The sequence below is a fragment of the Hemiscyllium ocellatum genome, chromosome 3, assembly GCF_020745735.1.
Source record: "Hemiscyllium ocellatum isolate sHemOce1 chromosome 3, sHemOce1.pat.X.cur, whole genome shotgun sequence".
NCBI classification, from domain to species: Eukaryota; Metazoa; Chordata; class Chondrichthyes; order Orectolobiformes; family Hemiscylliidae; genus Hemiscyllium; species Hemiscyllium ocellatum.
The window spans coordinates 121157899-121181611 of NC_083403.1; positions in this window are offsets into that span (position 1 = coordinate 121157899).

Genomic DNA, 23713 nt, shown 5'->3' on the forward strand with positions numbered 1-23713 from the left:
GCATACTTCAGAAAAACATATGTGAACAAAATACTTCATAGAACTTCATTTTTAAATAAATCAAGCGCCATACTTTAAATATACAGATTTGCAAATCTAACATAAAAACAATGGTGCAAATATTCAGCAGATATTCAGCACCTTTGTAAAGATAAGAGAATTAGTATCTTGCGGTCACCAAATTGAAACATTGGACTCAATGTTAGATTTCTGATCTGCTCTGTGAAATCTGCAATGTGTCAGTGATCTGAACATTTAAGTAACACATTGACCAGAGCGTCTTTGTTTAACCCATCCACTGGATTCAGGATTTCTTTTACACTGAGAAGGTAGGATGAAAGCCCACAGGTTCTTTTATTCATGGACATTGCTGGCTAGGCCCACATTTATTTCCTATCCCCAAATGCCTTAAGGAGGGAACTTTGAGCTGCTTTCTTGAATCTCTGAAGTTGGTGGCGGGTAGGAGCTGGGCTGTTAGGAAGGGAGTTCCTGTTTTTTGACACAGTGATAGTAAGGGAACAGTGGTATAGTTCCAAATCAGTGTGGTATGTAGTTTGGAGGAGTTCTTGCAGGTAGTAATGTACCTATGCATCTGCTGTCATTGTCCTTCTAGGTAGTAGAGTTTGCAGGTTTGGAAGGTGCTTTCAAAGGAGTATTGGTGAGTTATTGTGGTGCATCTTGTAGGTGCCATATACTGATGCCACTGTTCATCAGTGATGAAGGGACTGAACATTGAAGTTAGTGGATGGGTACCATTCAAGTGGATTAAATTATCATAGAAGTTTTTTGAGTGCTGTTAGAGTTACATGCATCCAGACAGGTGAAGACTTTTCCATTGTATTCCTGACTTGTGTTTTGCAGATGATTTACAAGATTTCTTGAATTGCTTCTACAGTATTCCTAATTTCTGACATCTTCTTCTAACCACATTTTTTATATGGCTAGTTTAGTTCAGTTTCTGATCAATAGTAACTTCCATCACATTGAAAGTGTGGGGTTCAGTGATGGTAATGACATTGAATGCCTCTTAATGGAGATGATCATTGTCTGGCACTTAAGTAGCGCAAATGCTACTTACCTCTAATCAACTCAAGCTTGAATGTTGTCTAGATCTTGTTGATTATGGACACAGATTCCTTTAGTATCTGAGAAGTCATAAATGGTGTTGAATATTGTGCAATCAGCAGTATACATGCTCAATTCTAATCTTATGATGTAAGGAAGGAAGGTCATTGATAAAGTAGTAGGAGATGCTTGGGTCTAGGATGTCAGTCTAATTCAGCTCCAATATTTGGAAAAATCCAACAAAGCTGCAAAAGAATTATGTTGATGAACGTTCAAGTATCAGTGGATGCAAAACAAGACAGAACATGAGGGACAATGTTTTCAACCTAGGACTAACAGATTTATTATGATAATTATCCAAATGCTTGACGGTAAGCAGGAAGGTGTAGTTGAAGCTACAATCAGATCAGCCATAGCTTAATTGAATGCCAGGGGATCTAAATGATCTCCTCCTGCTGCTAATTTGTTGGTCTATATGAAATAGAGTTGGAAGCTTGCCTGCTGGCATTGTGAACTGGGGAACGTAGACACTTCCTCTGCTGTTTCCCAATATCTAGCAACAGTTAATAAGGACTCCTCTGGCAGCATATTAAAAATTAAGTCACAAATTGTGATGCTGGAAAAGCACAGTGGGTCAAGTAGCATCTGAGGAGCAGGAGAGTCGATGTTTCGGGCATAAGCCCTTCATCAGGAATGTTGGAGGGCGGGGGTGCAGGGATGGGCTTTGAGAGAAAAATAGGAGAGGGGTGGAGCTGGAGGGGGGTTGTTGGAAGGTGCTGGGTAGATGCAGGTGGGGGGGTGATCATGGGTGGAGCGGATAGGTGGGAAGGTAGATGAGCAGGTGGGACAATTCAAGATGGGGGAGGTCGAGTTGAAGGGTTGGATCTTGGATGAGGTGGGGGGAGCAGAGGTGAGGAAACTGGTGAAATCAATGTTGATGTCTTGTGGTTGGAGGTTCCCAAAGTGGAAGATGAGGCATTCTTCCTCCAGGTGTCGGGGCGGCTAGGATTTGAAAGCGGAGGCGGCCCAGGACTTTTCTTTTAGGTTAAATTAGATACCCTACTGTGTGGAAACAGGCCCTTCGGCCTAACAAGTCCACACTGACCCTCCGAAGGTTACTCCGAAGAGTAACCCACCCAGACCCATTTCCCTCTGACTAATGCACCTAATACTATGGGCAATTTAGCATGGCCAATTCACCTGACCTGCACATCTTTAGACTGTGGGAGGAAATTGGAGCACCCGAAGGAAACACACACAGACACGGGGAGAACGTGCAAACTCCACACAGACAGTGGCCCGAGGCTGGAATTGAACCTGGGTCCCAGGTGCTGTGAGGCAGCAGTGCTAACCACTGAGCCACCGTGTTGCATGTCCTTGGCAGAGTGGGAGGGGAGATTGAAGTTGTCGACCAGAGGGCAGTGAGGTTGTTTTGTCCATGTGTCCCAGAGATGTTCTCTGAAACATTCCGCGAGTTAGCATCCTGTCTTCCCAATGTAGAGGAGTCTACATCGAGAGCAACAGATACAGCAGATGAGGTGTTTGAACATGCAGGAAAATACCTGCCTGATGTGGAAGGATCCTTTGGGCCCTTGGATGGAAGTGAAAGGGGAAGTGTGGGTGCAGGTTTTACACCTCTTGCAGCAGCAAGGGAAGGCGCCAGGAGTGGGGAGTGGGGGGCTGTGGGAGCGTGTGGAGTTAATTGGAGGAGTCACAGAGGGGATGGTCTCTGAGGAATGCTGATAGGGGTGGGGAGGGAAATATATCTCTGGTGGTGGGGTCTGATTGTAGGTGGCAGAAATGGTGGAGGATGATGTGTTGTATCCTGAGATTGGTGAGGTGGAAGGTGAGGACCAGGGGTGTTCTATCCTTGTTGTGGATGGAGGGTTGGAGTTAAAAGGCAGAGGTGCAGAAAGTGGAGGAAATGCACTGGAGGGCATTGTTGACCAGATGGCAGGAGATATTGCGGTCCTTGAAGTAAGATGCCATCTGGGATGTTCAAGGACCGCAATTTCCCCTTCCACTTCCTGCACCTCTGTCCTTGAACCCCACCCCTCCAACCTCAACAAGGATAGAACCCCTAGTCCTCACCTTCCACTCCACCAATCTGCAGATACAAGGAATCACCTTCTGCCATTTCCACCACCTACAATGACACCACACCACCAGAGATATATTTCCCTCCCGACCCCTTTCAGCATTCTGCAGAGACTATTCTCTCCACAACTTCCTCATTAGGTCCATGAGCCCAACAACCCACCCTCCACACCTGGCACCTTTCCCTGTCACCACAAAAGGTGTAAAACCTGCACTGACACCACCCCCCACCCCCCACCCCCCCTCACCTCCATCCAAGGCCCCAAAGGGTCCTTCCACATCTGGCAGAGATTTTCCTGTACATCCAAATACCTCACCTGCTGTGTCCGTTGGTCTTGATGTAGTCTCCTCTACAATGGGGAGACAGGATGCCAACTTGCGCAACATTTCAGAAAACATCTTGGGGACATACACACCAATCAATCCCTCTGCCTGTGGCCAAACACTTCAACTACCCTCCCACTCCACCAAAGACATTTAAGTCTTGAGCCTCCTCCACTGCCAAATCCTAATCACAAGACCATGGGACCATAAGACATAGGAGTGGAAGTAAGGCCATTCGGCCCATCAAGTCCACTCCGCCATTCAATCACGGCTGATGGGCATTTCAACTCCACTTACCCACATTCTCCCCGTAGCCCTTAATTCCATGTGACATTAATAATTTATCAATCTCTGCCTTGAAGGCATTTAGCATTCCAGCCTCCACTGCACTCTGCGGCAATGAATTCCACAGGCCCACCACAGTCTGGCTGAAGAAACATCTCTGCATTTCTGTTTTGAATTTACCCCCTCTAATTCTAAGCCTGTGTCCATGGGTCCTAGTCTCCTCATGTAACAGAAACAATTTCCTAGCGTCCACCCTTTCCAAGCCATGTATTATCTTGTAAGTTTCTATTAGATCTCCCCTTAATCTTCTAAACTCCAATGAATACACTCCCAGGATCCTCAGCTGTTCCTCATATGTTAGACCTACCATTCCAGGGATCATCCGTGTGAATCTCTGCTGGAAACGCTCCAGTGCCAGTATGTTCTTCCTGAGGTGTGGGGACCAAAACTGGACACAGTACTCCAAATGGGGCCTAACCAGAGCTTTATAAAGTCTCAGTAGCACGTCGCTGCTTTTATATTCCAACCCTCTTGAGATAAATGACAACCCGATGTCTGGAGGAAGAACACTTCATTTTCCACCCCGGAACCTTCCATCTGCATAGCATCAACATCAATTTCACCAGTTCCTTCACCTCCCTTCCCCCACCTCATCCTAGATCCAACCCTCCAACCTGGCACTGCCCTCTTGAACTGTTCTCCCTGTCCAAGTTCCTTCCCACCTACCCGCTCCACCCTCTGTTCTGATCTATCACAATCACTCCCCCCACCTGCAGCTACCTACTGCATTCCCAGCTACTTTCCCCCCAGCCCCACCCCTCCTATTTATCTCTCAACCCCCTTCCCCACGGCCACTCACCCTGCATTCTTTATGAAGAACTTATGCTCAAAATGCCGACTCTCCTGCTCCTCAGATGCTGCCTGACCTGCTGCACTTTTCCAGCAGTGCACTTCTCGACTCTGATCTCCAGCATCTGCAATCCTTACTTTCTCCCAACATTATAACATTATGAGGGGCATGGATACGGTAAAAAGGCAAAGTCTTTTCCCTGGGGTGGGGAGTCCAGAGCAAGATGGCATAGGTTTAGGGTGAGAGGGGAAAGATATAAAAGAGACCTCAGGGGCAACTATTTCACACAGAGGGTGGTACAGGTATGGAATAAGCTGCCAGAGGAAGTGGTGGAGGCTGGTATAATTGCAACATTTAAGAGGCATTTGGATGGGTATATGAATAGGAAGGGTTTGGAGGGATATGGGCCGGGTGCTGACAGGTGGCCCTAGATTGGGTTGGGATTTCTGGTCGGCATGGACGGGTTGGACTGAAAGGTCTGTTTCCATGCTGTACATCTCTATGGCTCTACATCAGAAAGTCAAGCCCACTGTTATCATAAAAATAATTAAGTCGAAAATATAAGTTGGTTCAATGGACAATTGAATGTATTCTAGAAAGAAAAAGAATTGACGTATATGATGTGGCGATGAATAGACGGGATTGAAAGATTCTATGTTTCTACGGAAGCATTTTTTGCAACCTAAATCTATTCACCACGTCATTGTTCAAAACAGAGTCAGAATCTCAGTGTACATCCATTTTGCAAATATTTTGCAATTTGTTTCATACCAATTGACAGTGATATATAGAAAATGCAAAATTAAATCTGTATCAATTTGTCATGTTTGCTTGCAGTTTATAAAATTCTGTTTAATTTCAAATAATCGTATTGATTTGATTATAATTAATATTTCATAAACCATGTAAGTTGAAATAATAACAAGGAAATTTTTTGATTGATGTGCATTTCGATACAAATTAATGTTTCCTTTAATTTCTATATACAAGCATTGAACCGATTTATATTTTTAGATTACTGTCCTGATCTAGGTACATAGGGAGTAATTAATATTTAAGGTTTATTTTGATTTAATTATGAATGCATGATACATAAGGGGTAGAGAAAGTGAAATGACTCTTGAATGTGCACTAAAAGGAAATTAAATTGTACTCTACTTTCAGTGAACTAGTGGTTCAGTGTCACTTTATTCAGTGTGCATTCTTTGAGATCAGTTCAACTGTAGATAAAAAGAATATCAAGCCGCCTATCAGAAGGCATCTACATCAGTGCCACTGATCCACTTATTAAGTTACTAACCATGAGTTTAATGGAATAGTTGCTTTTTTGTTTCAGATCTGTGTTATTTTAACGCTAGCTATAGCCCACTTATTTCAAATGGATTAATGGCATCATTAAAATAACGCTGATTGGAAGATCCAGACCATTAACTTCAGACTCCAAATGTTTGGTAAGTCTACTTTGTTGTTTGTAAGGGGCAGTTTTTCTTTTCTTCAGTATTATAAAGTTCTGGTTTGCAAGCATTAATTTGCTGATTTTAGATGATTCAAATTGCCCCCCAGATCCCTGGTTCAAGACACTCAATTTATTTAGAAAGGTGAAATGAAGAAAGCAATAGGCAGGTGTTTCAGGGCAAAAGAATCTCTGCATTTATTTAAATAAAGTAAAAAGGTAGACATAATACAACTATAGGTAAAAGATCTAAACCCGAGACTCTACACACCATCGGGCCTCCCTCCCATCCACCTCCTCTAACCTTACTAAGAGTCGGTAAACTCGCTAAGTTTTCAGGTTTTCTCTTTTTTACTTCTTCTCTTCCTTGTTTAGTCCTCTGTGAGAGACACAACGCATGTCTCTGCCGACCACATCTGTGGAAAGTGCACCCAACTCCAGCTCCTTGAAAACTGAGATGGGAACTGGAGCTAGCGCTGGATGAACTGTGGATCATCCAGGAGGCTGAGAGAGAAATTGAAAGGATGTACAGGGAGGTGGTCACTCCTCAGAAACAGGATAAGGACAGCTGGGTTACAGTCAGGTGGAGGAAAGGGAAACAACAGATACAGCAGGCCATTCCACTCAGCAATGAGCATACCGTTTTGGATACTGCTGGTGGGAATGGCCGACCAGGGGAAAGTCGTAGTTGTCAGGTCGCTGGCACTGAGCCTGACACTGTGGCTTAGAAGGGAAGCGGGAGAATAGAAAAGCGCTAGTGGTAGGGGACTCAATAGTTAGACAGATTGATAGGAAATTTTGTGGTCAGGAACGGGACTCCTGGAAGGTATGTTGCCTCCCCGGCGCAAGGGGATGTTGCTGATCAGGATTCTGAAGGGGGAGGGTGAGCAGCCAGAAATCGTGGTACATATTGGCACCAATGATGAAGCATGGAAAGGGACTGAGGATCTGAAAAGTGACTACAGAGAGCTAGGTTGGAAGCTGAAGAGCAGGATGAGTAGAGTAGTGATCTCGGGCTTGCTACTGGTGCCACGAGATAATGAGGTGAGGAACAGTCAGCGAGTGCAGCTTAACACGTGGCTGCAAGGCTGGTGCAGGAGGGAGGACTTCAGATACCTAGATCATTGGGATGCCTTCTGGGGAAGGTGAGACCTGTATGTGAAGGAAGGGTTGCACCTGAACTGGAGGGGCACAAATATCTTGGATGGGAGATTTGTTTGTGTGGTTCAGGAGGGTTTAAACTAATTTGGCAAGGGGATGGGAACCAGCTATATATCGGAGAGGGGGGGGGAGTCATTGTAGATGGGGCAGTGACAGGATGTAGTGAATCTATCGGGAAGGTCTTTCACGTGATGAAACAAAGAGATCGGTTAAAGTGTGGCTGCTTTAACGCGAGGAGTGTCAGAAATAAGAGTGATGAACTTAGAGCATGGATCGGTACATGGGACGATGATGTTGTGGCTATAACAGAGACATGGGTTTCACAGAAGCAGGAATGGTTGCTAGATGTTCCAGAGTTTAGAATGTTTAAAATGAACAGAGAGGGTGGAAAAAGAGGAGTGGGTGTAGCATTGCTAATCAGTGAGTGCATCGCAGCTACAGAACAAAGGTTGTTGAGGAAGGTTTGTCTATTGAGTCAGTATGGATGGAAGTTAGGAACAGCAAGGGAACAGCCACCTTACTGGAGGTTTACTACAGGCCCCCTAATATCACAAGGGAGACTGAAGAATTCATAGGCCGGCAGATTTTGGAAAAATGCAAATGCAACAGGGTTGTTGTTATGGGTGACTTCAACTTTTCCAATATTGACTGGAACCTCCTTAAGTGCAGATTGTTTGGATAGAGCCATTTTTGTCAGGTATGTTCAAGAGGGCTTCTTTGCTCAGTATGTAGACAGACCAATGAGGGAGAGGCCATTTTGGATTTGGTGCTCGGCAATGAACCAGGAAAGGTGCCAGATCTCGCAGTGGGAGAACACTTTGGAGACAGTGATCACAACTGTCTCACATTTACCATAGCCTTGAAGAGGGAAAGGAGCAGTTACCAAGGGAAGATTTTTAATTAGGGAAAAGGAAATTATGACACTAGCGGACAGGATTTGGGAAGTACAGATTGAGAGCAATTGTTCCACAGAAAGGGCACAACAGACATGTGGAGACTGTTTAAGGAGCAGTTGTTGTGAGTGATGCACAAATTTGTTCCTCTGAGACAGGCAAGAAGGGGTAGGATTAAGGAACCTTGGATGATGAGAACAGAGGAGCCTCTCATCAAAAGGAAGAAGGCAGCTTACGTAAGGTGGTGGAAGCAAGGGTCTAGCACAGCTTTAGAGGATTACAGGCTTACTAGAAAGGAGCTCAGAAATGGACTGAGGAGAGCCAGGAGGGGGCAGAAAAAAGGCTTGGCAGGAAGGATTACGAAAACCCAAAGGCATTGTACTCATACGCAAGGAATAAGAGAATGAGCAGGGAGAAGGTAGGTCCGGTCAAGGATTGCATAAGGAACTTGTATGTGGAGTCTAGAGCAGATAGGGGAAGCCCTAAATGAGTTTTTTGTTTTGGTTTTCACTAAGGAAATGGACCTTGTTCTGAATGAGAACTTTGAGGAGCTGGGATACAGGCTTGGACAGATCAAGCTTGATGAAGTTGATGTGCTGGAAATCTTGGCAAACATAAAGATTGATAAGTCCCCAGGGCCAGACCAGATTTATTCTAGGTTGCTTCAGGAAGTAAGAAAGGAGGTTGCTAAGCCATTGGCGAAGATCTTTGCTTCCTCGCTCTCCACAGGTGTCGTACCAAAGGATTGGAAGGAGGTGAATATTGCTCCTCTGTTCACAAAGGGGAATAGGGAAATCCCTGGAAATTACAGACCAGTCAGTCTTACATCTGTGGTCAGCAAGGTTTTGGAAAGAATTCTGAGGGATAGGATTTATGACTATTTGGAAAAGCATAGCATGATTAAAGGCAGTCAGCATGGCTTTGTGACGGGCAGGTCATGTCTCACAAATCTTATTGAGTTCTTTGAGAAGATGATGAGACCGGTCGACAAAAGTTGAGCAGTGGATGTGGTGTATGTGGACTTCAGCAAGGCTTTTGATAAGGTTCCCCAAAGTAGACTCATTCATAAAGTCAGAAGGTATGAGATACAGGGAGATTTGGCTATCTGGATTCAGAATTGGTTGGCTGACAGAAAGCAGAGAGTGGTTGTAGATGGAAAGTATTCAGCCTGGAGGTCAGTGTTGAGTAGCGTTGCTCTCTTCTTGGGCCTCTGCTCTTTGTAGTTTTTATAAATGAGTTGGATGAGGAGGTTGAGGGGTGGATTAGTAAATTAGCCAATGACACAAAATTGGAGGTTCCTTTGATAGTATAGGGAGCTGTTACAGGCTATGGCACAAGATAGACAGCTTGCAGAGCTGGGCTGAGAAATGGCAGATGCGTGGATAAATGTGAGATGATGCATTTTGGAAGGTCGAACGTGAATGCTGAATATAGGATTAAAGACAGGATTCTTGGAAGTGTGGAGATGATTTTGGTATTCAAGTTCATAGATCCCTCAAAGTTGCCACCCAAGTTGATAGGGTTGTTGAGAAATCATATGGTGTTTTGGCTTTCATTAATGGGAGGATTGAGTTTAAGAGCCATGAGGTTTTGCTGCAGTTCTACAAGTCCCTGGTGAGACCACACTTGGAGTATTGTGTCCAGTTCTGGTTGCCCTATTATAGAAAAGAAACAGAGGCTTTGGAGAGGGTGCAAAGAAGATTTATCAGGATGCTGCCTGGACTGGAGGACTTGCCTTACGAAGAGATATTGACTAAGCTTGGACTTTTCTCTTTGGAGAAAAGAAGTAAGAGAGGCGATCTGCTCAAGGTATACAAAGTAATGAGAGGCATAGATAGTCAATAGCCAGAGACTTTTCCCCAGGGCAGGATTGACTGGCACAAGGAGTCATACTTTTAAGATATTAGGAGGAAGGTATGGAGGAGACGTCAGAAGTAGGTTCTTTACACAGAGAGTTGTGAATGTGTGGAATGCATTGCCAGCTGTGGTGGTGGAAGCAGAGTCATTAGGGACATTTAAGTGACTGCTAGACATGCATATGGACAGCAGTGAATTGAGGGGTGTATAGGTTAGGTTATTTAATTTTAGATTAGGAATAATCCTCGGCACAACATTGTGGGCTGAAGGGCCTGTTCTGTGCTGTACTCTTCTATATTCTATGTTCTAAAAGCACGAAACACATAATTTTACACAATCAGATATACAGAGGACAGTAATACTATTAAATAGACTATTAGTTTGATTAAACAGTATTAGAACCATTTGGATGCTATATGAATAGGAAGGGTTTGGAGGGATATGGGCCAGGTGTTGGCAGGTGGGACTAGTTTGGGTTGGGATATCTGGTCGGCATGGACGGGTTGGACCTAAGGGTCTGTTTCCATGCTGTACATCTCTCTGACTCTAACTCTGACAACAATTTTCATTATCGAATCTTTAATCAGGCTTCCTATTCTTGTACACTGTCATCCTTGTCTTACCCTCCCTGCTAGCTAGGTTGAAATTTTGGCATCTTGGAAGTTTCAGCTCACCACTGAGGAAAATGTGGTTTTAAAGTGCACCCAGTTGCTGAGGTTCTTGCTGTCAGTTCTATTAGTTCAGAACAGGCCTGTGTCTGATTGCTCATGTTCGGGAAGCTTTTTGTTGGCTTCCCCGTCTCAGATGTCTTTTCTTCCCATGATGCCCTTGGTTTGGTCTCCCGGTTTTTGGTTCTCCATTCGGTCTCTGAAGTTCTCGGTTCCGAAGCTGCTTATTAAGGGCTGGAAGCCTGTGGAGAAGCTGTTTCTGTAAAAGCTTGTTGATAAAGGCCACCCACAGATGAGATCACTGTTGGCAGTTATACAAACATGGTGCCCAGTTGTCTCCTGTCAACTTCACACGGAAACACACGGATGATGCCTGGAATGGTAGGCCTAACATATGATGAATGGCTGAGGATCCTTGGATTGTATGCACTAGAGTTTAGAAAGTTGAGAGGAGACCTAATAGAAACTTCTAAGTTTCTGTGGCTTATGAATGTTGTTTCTGTTAGGTGGGGAGACTAGGACCCAAGGGCACAGCCTTAGAATTAGAGGGAGTTAATTTAGAACGGAATTGAGGAGACATTTCCTCAGCCAGAAAGTGGTGGGCCTGTGGAATTCATTGCCACAGTGTGCAGTGGAGGCCAGCATGTTAAATATCTTCAAGGCAGAGATTGATCAATTCTTGACCTTGCAAGGAATGAAGGGCTACGGGGAGAGTGAGGGTAAGTGGAGTTGAAATGCCTATCAGCCATGATGAAATGGTGGACTGGACTTGATGGGCCGAAGGTTTGTCTACTGAGTCAGTATGGATGGAAGTTAGGAACAGCAAGGGAGCAGCCACCTTACTGGAGGTTTACTACAGGCCCCCTAATATCACTAGGGAGATTGAAGAACTCATAGGGCGGCAGATTTTGGAAAAATGCAAATGTAACAGGGTTGTTGTTATGGGTGACTTCAACTTTTCCAATATTGACTGGAACCTCCTTAAGTGCAGATTGTTTGGATAGAGCCATTTTTGTCAGGTATGTTCAAGAGGGCTTCCTTGCTCAGTATGTAGACAGACCGATGAGGGGAGAGGCCATTTTGGATTTGGTGCTCGGCAATGAACCAGGAAAGGTGCCAGATCTCGCAGTGGGAGAACACTTTGGAGACAGTGATCACAACTGCCTCACATTTACCATAGCCTTGAAGAGGGAAAGGAGCAGTTACCAAGGGAAGATTTTTAATTAGGGAAAAGGAAATTATGACACTAGCGGACAGGATTTGGGAAGTACAGATTGAGAGCAATTGTTCCACAGAAAGGGCACAACAGACATGTGGAGACTGTTTAAGGAGCAGTTGTTGTGAATGATGCACAAGTTTGTTCCTCTGAGACAGGCAAGAAGGGGTAGGATTAAGGAACCTTAGATGATGAGAACGAGGAGCCTCTTGTCAAAAGGAAGAATGCAGCTTACGTAAGGTGGTGGAAGCAAGGGTCTAGCACAGCTTTAGAGGATTACAGGCTTACTAGAAAGGAGCTCAGAAATGGACTCAGGAGAGCCAGGAGGGGGCAAAAAAAAGGCTTGGCAGGAAGGATTACGAAAACCCAAAGGCATTGTACTCATACGCAAGGAATAAGAGAATGAGCAGGGAGAAGGTAGGTCCGGTCAAGTATTGCATAGGGAACTTGTATGTGGAGTCTAGAGCAGATAGAGGAAGCCCTAAATGAGTTTTTTGTTTTGGTTTTCACTAAGGAAATGGACCTTGTTCTGAATGAGAACTTTGAGGAGCTGGGATACAGGCTTGAACAGATCAAGCTTGATGAAGTTGATGTGCTTTCCTGATGAAGGGCTTATGCTCGAAACGTCGAATTCCCTATTCCTGAGATGCTGCCTGGCCTGCTGTGCTTTGACCAGCAACACTATTTCAGCTGTGATCTCCAGCATCTGCAGACCTCATTTTTTTACTCGAAGTTGATGTGCTGGAAATCTTGGCAAACATAAAGATTGATAAGTCCCCAGGGCCAGACCAGATTTATTCTAGGTTGCTCCGGGAAGTAAGAAAGGAGGTTGCTAAGCCATTGGCGAAGATCTTTGCTTCCTCACTCTCCACAGGTGTCGTACCAAAAGATTGGAAGGAGGTGAACATTGCTCCTCTGTTCACAAAGGGGAATAGGGAAATCTCTGGAAATTACAGACCAGTCAGTCTTACATCTGTGGTCAGCAAGGTTTTGGAAAGAATTCTGAGGGATCGGATTTATGACTATTTGGAAAAGCATAGCATGATTAAAGGCAGTCAGCATGGCTTTGTGACGGGCAGGTCATGTCTCACAAATCTTATTGAGTTATTTGAGAAGATGATGAGACCGGTCGACAAAAGTTGAGCAGTGGATGTGGTGTATGTGGACTTCAGCAAGGCTTTTGATAAGGTTCCCCAAAGTAGACTCATTCATAAAGTCAGAAGGTATGAGATACAGGGAGATTTGGCTATCTGGATTCAGAATTGGTTGGCTGACAGAAAGCAGAGAGTAGTTGTAAATGGAAAGTATTCAGCCTGGAGGTCAGTGTTGAGTAGCGTCCAGCATTGCTCTGTTCTTGGGCCTCTGCTCTTTGTAGTTTTTATAAATGAATTGGATGAGGAGGTTGAGGGGTGGATTAGTAAATTAGCCAATGACACAAAGTTGGAGGTTCCGTTGATAGTATAGGGGGCTGTTACAGGCTACAGCACAAGATAGACAGCTTGCAGAGCTGGGCTGAGAAATGGCAGATGCATGGATAAATGTGAGATGATGCATTTTGGAAGGTCGAACGTGAATGCTGAATTAGGATTAAAGACAGGATTCTTGGCAGTGTGGAGATGATTTTGGTATTCAAGTTCATAGATCCCTCAAAGTTGCCACCCAAGTTGATAGGGTTGTTAAGAAATCATATGGTGTTTTGGCTTTCATTAATGGGAGGATTGAGTTTAAGAGCCATGAGGTTTTGCTGCAGTTCTACAAGTCCCTGGTGAGACCACACTTGGAGTATTGTGTCCAGTTCTGGTTGCCCTATTATAGAAAAGAAACAGAGGCTTTGGAGAGGGTGCAATGAAGGTTTATCAGGATGCTGCCTGGACTGGAGGACTTGCCTTATGAAGAGATATTGACTAAGCTCGGACTTTTCTCTTTGGAGAAAAGAAGTAAGAGAGGCAATCTGCTCAAGGTATACAAAGTAATGAGAGGCATAGATAGTCAATAGTCAGAGACTTTTCCCCAGGGCAGGATTGACTGGTACAAGGGGTCATACTTTTAAGATATTAGGAGGAAGGTATGGAGGAGATGTCAGAAGTAGGTTCTTTACACAGAGAGTTGTGAATGTGTGGAATGCATAGCCAGCTGTGGTGGTGGAAGCAGAGTCATTAGGGACATTTAAGTGACTGCTGGACATGCATATGGACAGCAGTGAATTGAGGGGTGTATAGGTTAGGTTATTTAATTTTAGATTAGGAATAATCCTCGGCACAACATTGTGGGCTGAAGGGCCTGTTCTGTGCTGTACTCTTCTATATTCTATGTTCTAAAAGCACTAAACATGTAAATTTACACAATCAGCTATACAGAGGACAGTAATACTATTAAATAGACTATTAGTTTGATTAAACAGTATTAGACCATTTGGATGGGTATATGAATAGGAAGGGTTTGGAGGGATATGGGCCAGGTGCTGGCAGGTGGGACTAGATTGGGTTGGGATATCTGGTCGGCATGGACGGGGTTGGACCTAAGGATCTGTTTCCATGCTGTACATCTCTCTGACTCTAACTTTGACTACAATTTTCATTATTGAATCTTTAATCAGGCTTCCTATTCTTGTACACTGTCATCCTTGTCTTACCCTCCCTGCTAGCTAGGTTGAAATTTTGGCATCTTGGAAGTTTCAGCTCACCACTGAGGAAAATGTGGTTTTAAAGTGCACCCAGTTGCTGAGGTTCTTGCTGTCAGTTCTCTTAGTTCAGAACAGGCCTGTGTCTGATTGCTCATGTTCGGGAAGCTTTTTGTTGGCTTCCCCGTCTCAGATGTCTTTTCTTCCCATGATGCCCTTGGTTTGGTCTTCCGGTTTTTGGTTCTCCATTCAGTCTCTGAAGTTCTCGGTTCCGAAGCTGCTTATTAAGGGCCGGAAGCCTGTGGAGAAGCTGTTTCTGTAAAAGCTTGTTGTTGATAAAGGCCACCCACAGATGAGATCACTGTTGGCAGTTATACAAACATGGTGCCCAGTTATCTCCCGTCAAATTCACACGGAAACACACGGATGATGCCTGGAATGGTAGGCCTAACATATGATGAATGGCTGAGGATCCTTGGATTGTATGCACTAGAGTTTAGAAAGTTGAAAGGAGACCTAATAGAAACTTCTAAGTTTCTGTGGCTTATGAATGTTGTTTCTGTTAGGTGGGGAGACTAGGACCCAAGGGCACAGCCTTAGAATTAGAGGGAGTTAATTTAGAATGTAAATGAGGAGACATTTCTTCAGCCAGAAAGTGGTGGGCCTGTGGAATTCATTGCCACAGTGTGCAGTGGAGGCCAGCATGTTAAATATCTTCAAGGCAGAGATTGATCAATTCTTGACCTTGCAAGGAATGAAGGGCTACGGGGAGAGTGAGGGTAAGTGGAGTTGAAATGCCCATCAGCCATGATGAAATGGTGGACTGGACTTGATGGGCCAAATGACATTACTTCCACTCCTATATCTTATGGCCTTATGTGTTATCTGTGTCATCCATTGTGTTTCTAGTGTTTCCTTCTGAAGTCGATAGGTTTCCTGATAGTTAAGTGGATGTGTGAATGGATTTTGATTGAAATTGAATGCCCAATTCTCTATGAATGGACTTCCATTGAAGTTAAATGTTCCATATATCTGCAAGCTCCATACTGTCTAGCCCAAAGTGTAAAGGATAGTGAATTAGTTTTGGTCTAGTGTGTTATGTTTTGGTTCAGTCCAAGACAGAAATCATTCTGGCACTGTTGTGTGTTTGCCGCAGCCTGAGCCCAGAACTTTTGCCCAGCATTTTAGATATTGGACAAGTCCAGGGTCTTCGAGGAGAAAGTGAGGATTGCAGATGCTGGAGATCAGAGCTGAAAATGTGTTGCTGGAAAAGTGCAACAGGTCAGGCAACATCCAAAGAGCAGGAGAATCGACGTTTTGGGCATGAGCTCTCCTGCTCTTTGGATGCTGCCTGACCTGCTGCGCTTTTCCAGCAACACATTTTCAAGTCCAGGGTCTTACCCAGTATTTTAGACAATGGAGATTTTTGCTCAATCCTACCGTATTCAGGGACAAATCACTGCCCAGACAGAACCAGAACGATATAAATCAAAGAAGATTTGAATTAAAGAACAATAAATCAGGGGGATGTTGGCACATGAGAGGACTCTTCCTCTTCTGTTAATTCTTGGTTGTGTATGTTCTGTAGTGTCAAGAGCATACTCATAAAAATTATAAACATTTTTCTTATTTTACTCTGTGAAGGTAAAATCATAATGCATGCTTCAACAGAAATAACACTTATGAATGTACACAGGAAATATGACTACATTTGTAAAAGAGAAAAGCCACAAATCCTGGAACTCAGAAGTTAAAAACAGAAAATGCTGCAAATGCTTATGATATTTTGATTTCCTTCATACTGTCTGTCATATTAAAGGGAAAAAAAATCCAGCATTCATATAATGACTCAGCTTTATGACCAATGAGTTACTTTTGAGATATCGCCATAGTTGTGTTGACAAGTGTTGCAGCTAAATGTGCAATCAAACAAACATGATAGAGGTCTTGGGTGAGAAAAAACTCATTATCTTTTCAGTGCAAAGTGTGGCAGATATGCTGGAAGAAAATGAAAATGGATATATATTTATATGAATAAAAATATAGGACTGTGAGGAAGTAAGAAAAGAGAACAAAGATTCAAGTCCTGTGAATTATCTGTTGAGTAGAGTTATGGAATCAAGAGGCAATATAATCATTACTGAGCAAAAATCAAGATGCATTGTAAGAACAGAAAGGTTAGGCCAGCAGGTTCAGAAATGACAGTTAAATATTGTGGGTTATTCAACTTTTGGGACGGGCGGTGGATGAAGGAAGTGAGGAGAGATGGTGGTGTTATTGAGAAGCAATTCCATTGATTTAAAGGATGGAGATCTTAATAGAGAAGCATTCTAAAGAGAGCTCACAATTTCCACAGAGATCAAGATTTATTTTAAAAATTAAATTTCCAAAGACTAACTGTAAAGGATCACATGTCTAGACTTTAACTTTTAAAATATTTATTGTAACAAATAAAGTGAAAGTAATTTTTTAGATTAGATTAGATTACTTACAGTGTGGAAACAGGCCCTTTGGCCCAACAAGTCCACACCGACCCGCCGAAGTGCAACCCACCCATACCCCTACCCCTACATTTACCCCTGACCTAACTCTACGGGCAATTTAGCATGACCAATTCACCTGACCCGCACATCTTTGGACTGTGGGAGGAAACCAGAGGAAATCCATGCAGACACGGGGAGAACGTGCAAACTCCACACAGTCAGTCGCCTGAGTCGGGATTTGAACCCGGGTCTCAGGCGCTGTGAGACAGCAGTGCTAACCACTGTGCATTAATTGTCAATGTACACAGATGTGAACATCTCAGCAATTGTCTGGACTTGGAACGCTCCTGGTCCTATAATAACAAACTCTTCTGAGCCTATTGTTGGGCAGATTTCAGAGCAAGTCACAAGATCTGTTCATTTCTTTGTTTTACCTTAACTTAAAACATAACAATTTTCATATTGTTAAAAAGTAACATTACTGGTATATTTTACAGGCTTCAATGCAGTGCATCAAAAATTGTATATTGCAATGTATAGACGAAGTAAAGAGAATTATTAGAAAAGTCTTACTGCTGAAAAGAACTAAAATATTATGAGATGGCAAAGATATTTATTGTGGGTTATTGCGATCTCAATATTGTTGTTATTTTAACAAGAGAACAAATAATATGTAAGGAGGTTCTGGGTAATGAAAGGGAAAACAGGTTGTGGTCCAAAAGGTGAAGGAAACTTTGGTAAACATTGATCCCAATACAAGTGGATTCAGTGATAGAATAAAGAAAAAAATCAGAGAAAGTCAAATGATACTCAAATCAAAAGTAGAAAATTATAGAACTAATAAAGAAAGGTAAATTGGTAATAAAACTATGTAGCAGCAATGCAAAATATCAAAACACATGATAGAATGACTACAAGTTAAGCATACCAATCATCAAAAAAAGTATATGCAAAGATAGTGTTGAATAGAGAAATCAGTTCAAATTTGAAATTATAATAAAGACTTTTAGCACTTACAAAACAGTTAACACAAAAGGAAATGTATTAAAAACCGCAGTGGCTCAGTGGTTAACACGACTGTCTCTGAACACCAAGGACTTAGGTTCAAACTCCAGCTTCGGGTGATTGCCTGTGTGGAATTTGCACATTATCCTCGTGTTAGTGTGGGTTTCCTCCGGGTGCTCTGGTTTTGTCCCACAGTCCAAAGAAATGCAAGTTAGGTAGACTGGCCATGGGAAATACAGAGTTATAAGTTTCAGGGTGGAATGCTCTTCAGTGGGTCAGTGTGGACTCTATGAGCCCAATGGCCAACACTTTAGAGATTCTATGGCCCTAAAAGCTCTAAAGAATGGAGAATGACTCAAAACGAATGACGGAAAGTGAGCAAATGTTGGAAGGCTCTCAAGAGGCATAATTGCAGTAACAGGTCACAGCAATTGGATGGCTGTTCAGATGTGGGAGTGGTACCTCCATAAAGAAAGGAAATGGAAAAGATACTAAATACTTTCAGCTTTCACAGGCAAGTTCACAAGTTATCGAATCAACACTTAAAGTCAGGAATGTGAAAAGAAAAAAGATACAAGTTACCATCAGGAAAAATAGAACAGAAAACCAAAGCTACTTTTAATAAAGTCAGAAGTCATATAACACCAGATTATAGTCCACCAGGTTTATTTGAAATCACAAACTTTTAGAACATTGCTCCTTCATCAGGTGAAGTGACAAAGGAGCAACACTTCAAAAGCTTGTGATTTCAAATAAACCTGATGGACTATAACCTTGCATTCTGTGACTTCTGACTCTGTTCACGCCAGTCCAAAACTGACACCTCCACGTGTGGTTACTTTTAATCAACAAGATAAATTTAAATTCACAATATTGTGGTATTCCTAAAACCACAATAAAGAAACCAGAAGCTGGTTTGAAAACGGAGAAAGTGAGGACCGCAGATGCTGGAGATCAGGGCCTAGAGTGTGGTGCTGGAAAAGCACAGCAGGTCAGGCAACATCTGAGGAGCAGGAGAATTAACGTTTTGGGCATAAGTCTTTCCTCATGTCCGAAACGTCGATTCTCTTGCTAATCGGATGCTATGTGACCTGTTGTGTTTTTCCAGCACCACAGTCTCAATGATGAATTGGAAAGCTAAAATAAATGGACCAATATTCTTCTCCTACTCAAACATATATCTACTTATTACAAACAGAATAAGACAGAACTAAAACTATTGTTCCTTTACTGCCTGTCAGTGTGATTTTACTCAGAAAATATGTGTGTATTGTAACCTCTGTGTTGTATGGACAATTTGAATAGATGGCAACAAGCCTTTTGCAGGTTTGAAAATACAGCATTATGTTTTCATGCATTTAGTCAGCAATACTAGTGCTACACCATTCATATTCACACACAGGCATTCACAAACAAGGAAAACATAGCTAGAAAACAGTGCACATTTCCACATTACAAAGAATGGTACTTAATTTGCATATTTGATTAGTTTTGAAAGAAAGTGTTCATTGCAAGCCCAATGAAGAAGATACCATTACTCCTAAAGTGCAATCCAGTTGGATTCAATTGCTGGACGCATGTCAGAATTGTTGCAAGATTCCCTCCAAGAGTAGTTTGTCAGAACATCATGAACTGAAAATGTGTTGCTGGTTAAAGCACAGCAGGCTAGGCAGCATCCAAGGAACAGGAAATTCGACGTTTCGGGCCAGAGCCCTTCATCAGGAATGAGGATGGGTGCCAGGCAGGATAAGATAAAAGGTAGGGAGGAGGGACTTGGGGGTGGGGCGATGGAGATGTGATAGGTGGAAGAAGGTCAAGGTGAGGGTGATAGGCCGGAGTGGGGTGGGGGCGGAGAGGTCAGGAAGAGGATTGCAGGTTAGGAGGGCGGTGCTGAGTTCAAGGGAATCGACTGAGACAAGGTGGGGGGAGGGGAAATGAGGAAACTGGAGAAATCCTCACCCTGAATAACTTCTCTTTCCAATCCTCCCACTTCCTCCAAACTAAAGGAGTTGCCATGGGCACCCGCATGGGCCCCAGCTATGCCTGTCTCTTTGTAGGATATGTGGAACAGTCCATCTTCCGCAACTACACTGGCACCCACCCCCCACCTTTTCCTCCGCTACATCGATGACTGTATCGGCGCTGCCTCATGCTCCCACGAGGAGGTTGAACAGTTCATCAACTTTACCAACACCTCCCATCCCGACCTCAAATTCACTTGGACTGTCTCAGACTCCTCCCTCCCCTTCCTAGACCTTTCCATTTCTATCTCGGGCGACCGACTCAACACAGACATCTACTATAAACCGACTGACTCCCACAGCTACCTGGACTACACCTCCTCCCACCCTGCCCCCTGTAAAAACTCCATCCCATATTCCCAATTCCTTCGTCTCCGCCGCATCTGCTCCCAGGAGGACCAGTTCCAATACCGTACAGCCCAGATGGCTTCCTTCTTCAAGGACCGCAGATTCCCCCCAGACGTAATTGACGATGCTCTCCACCGCATCTCCTCCACTTCCCACTCCTCCGCCCTTGAGCCCCGCCCCTCCAACCGCCACCAAGACAGAACCCCACTGGTTCTCACCTACCACCCCACCAACCTCCGTATACAGCGTATCATCCGCCGTCATTTCCGCCACCTCCAAACGGACCCCACCACCAGGGATATATTTCCCTCCCCTCCCCTATCAGCGTTCCGCAAAGACTACTCCCTTCGTGACTCCCTCGTCAGGTCCACACCCCCCACCAACCCAACCTCCACTCCTGGCACCTTCCCCTGCAACCGCAGGAAATGCAAAACTTGCGCCCACACCTCCTCCCTTACTTCTCTCCAAGGCCCCAAGGGATCCTTCCATATCCGCCACAAATTCATCTGCACCTCCACACACATCATCTATTGCATCCACTGCACCCGATGTGGCCTCCTCTATATTGGGGAGACGGGCCGCCTACTTGCAGAATGCTTCAGGGAACACCTCTGGGACGCCCGAACCAACCAACCCAACCACCCCGTGGCTCAACACTTTAACTCTCCCTCCCACTCCACCGAAGACATGCAGGTCCTTGGACTCCTCCATCGCCAGAACATAACAACACGACGGTTGGAGGAAGAGCGCCTCATCTTCCGCCTGGGAACCCTCCAGCCACAAGGGATGAACTCGGATTTCTCCAGTTTTCTCATTTCCCCTCCCCCCACCTTGTCTCAGTCGATTCCCTTGAACTCAGCACCGCCCTCCTAACCTGCAATCCTCCTCCTGACCTCTCAGCCTCCACCCCACTCCGGCCTATCACCCTCACCTTGACCTCCTTCCACCTATCACATCTCCATCGCCCCTCCCCCAAGTCCCTCCTCCCTACCTTTTATCTTAGCCTGCTGGACACCCTCTCCTCATTCCTGATGAAGGGCTTATGCCTGAAACGTCGAATTTCCTGTTCCTTGGATGCTGCCTAACCTGCTGTGCTTTAACCAGTAACACATTTTCAGCTCTGATCTCTAGCATCTGCAGACCTCACTTTTTACCAGAACATCATGAAGTCAGTTACTTGTAGTCCTGACACCAGGAGGTCAGGTTTTCTGTAAAGGTAAAGTCACCATTGTCCTACTAGACCATTGGGCTGTTGTCTCATTAGAAAGAGATATCTGGTGGTACTTTACCTGAGAGTCACTAAATCTCAAGCAAAGGGAGGCAGTGGAGAGGGAGAGTTCTTCATAATAACCTCAGTTGGTGCAGAAATTGGACCCATGATATTGGCAACACTCCGCGCCATTAGCCAGTAGTACAGTCCCCTTTTGTTGTTGTTACTTTGAATAGTTCAGCAAACAACTCTTAAAACCCTTTTAAAACCAGTGACCAACATGGTTGCCTTACCATTCTGTCCTTCCATAGCAATATCCCAATAAGGTATCGGGTGTAAGTTAATTAGCCACAACTTGGGACTTCGTGTTTGCAGACATCCACTCAGAAGATTTGAGAGAAACATTGTCTTGCTTCAGACTCAACTGTTCAGGCTATATCTGCCCTTTTGAGACTGTGTGGCAGGTTTCATTTGGAACCTGCAGATCAAGACTTGGGGGAACCCTTGGAAGCCACCTTTCCCAGCCCTTCAGTGTCAATGTTAAAAGAAGGTTAATTCTGGAAGATCAGCATTTATTTTCAAATGGATATATATGCTTAACTGCAATTTGTAAAGAAAAAAATGTGTGTTTGATGTGGATTTAAAAAAAAACTTGGCACGTTATGACGTTTAAGATACAATGTTCAATTTAAGGCTGTGTGGTATATCATTGGTTGAAAGACAGAATATAACTGGTAAGATTAGAAAGGATTTCTCAGCCTAGAATGCTAATGAAAAACTGCAGGTGAAAACCGGTTGGTCAGACTTCAACGATGTGTTAACGAGATCACAGATGACTTGGACTTTGATGGAATGGAACTTTTTCTACTGCTGAATTCAGCTGTGTTACAATGTGGTTCTGTCATATAATGTGTGCACAGTCTATAACACCCTAAACCATAGCTGGGGGAAGTCATTTTCATCAGAACTGTAATTTTGGACTCAAAACATTGTCTGTTTCTGCTACCACACATGCTGCTGGACCTGCAGAGTTTCTCCAACACTTTCTGTTTGTATTCCAGGTTTCCAGCATCTGCAGTATTTTAATATCTTCAATCTACATGGTACATGGTCAAGGTTGCTTGTGACCAGTAATGTGCACCTCACACTATGCAGGCATTTCACAAGCACAATGCTATGATTGCTAACTGTACTGTGTAAGTGCCTGATTAAAACAATTGCCCTCACATCACTCACAAGTAGAGCTTAGACAGAGAGAAAAAGAATGACTGACTCTGCTTATGTTGATTGTAGCCATTTACATCAATGATTCACATCATGCATGGAAGGTAACGCAGACTGAGCTAGGCACAATGAATCTCAGGAAGAAAGTGAGGACTGCAAATGCTGGAGATCACAGTTGAGAGTGTGATGCTGGAAGTGCACAGCAGGGCAAGTGGCATCCGAGGAGCAGGAGAATCGACGTTTCAGGCATAAGCCTTTCAGCAGGAAAGAACTGATGAAGGGCTTTTGCCAAAAATGTCAATTCTCCTGCTCGTCGGATGATGCCTGACCTGCTGTGCTTTTCCAGCACCACTCTAATCTTGACTCTGATCTCCAGCAACTGCAGTACTCACTTTCGCCACTTTGCAGGAGCAGGTCAGTCTATGGGAATCATTAGTAATTGGCCATGGGTTGGTTGCGGTAGCAACCCATGTGATGACAAGGCCTGGTGTGTGGGGTTGGGTAAAGGTATTGGAGAGGATGCTCAAGCTCTAAAATTAATGACCTCAATATTACGTCCTGAAGGCTGCAGGATTCCCAAGTAGAACATGAGGTGTTGTTCGTCTAGCGTGTTCTGAGCTTTGCTGGAGCACTGTAGCAAGCCTGAGACAGAGATGCTGGCCAGGGTACAGGGTGGTACATTGAACTGACAGGTAAGTGGAAGTTCAGGATCTTTTTCACAGACAGAACTGAGGTGTTCTGCGAAGCTGTTAGTGTAGGTTTTGTCTTCCCCTGTGTCGAACAGACCACATTGTGGTCACCTACTAATGGTCTCTCTTTGCACCTATTGGTTCTCCCAGGCTAACTTTACCTATTCCTTTGTCTGCCAAACTGTTGTTCTCTTCCCTCGGGCTCCATCCCCACCTATTGTTAACTCCTACCCCATTCCCTCAC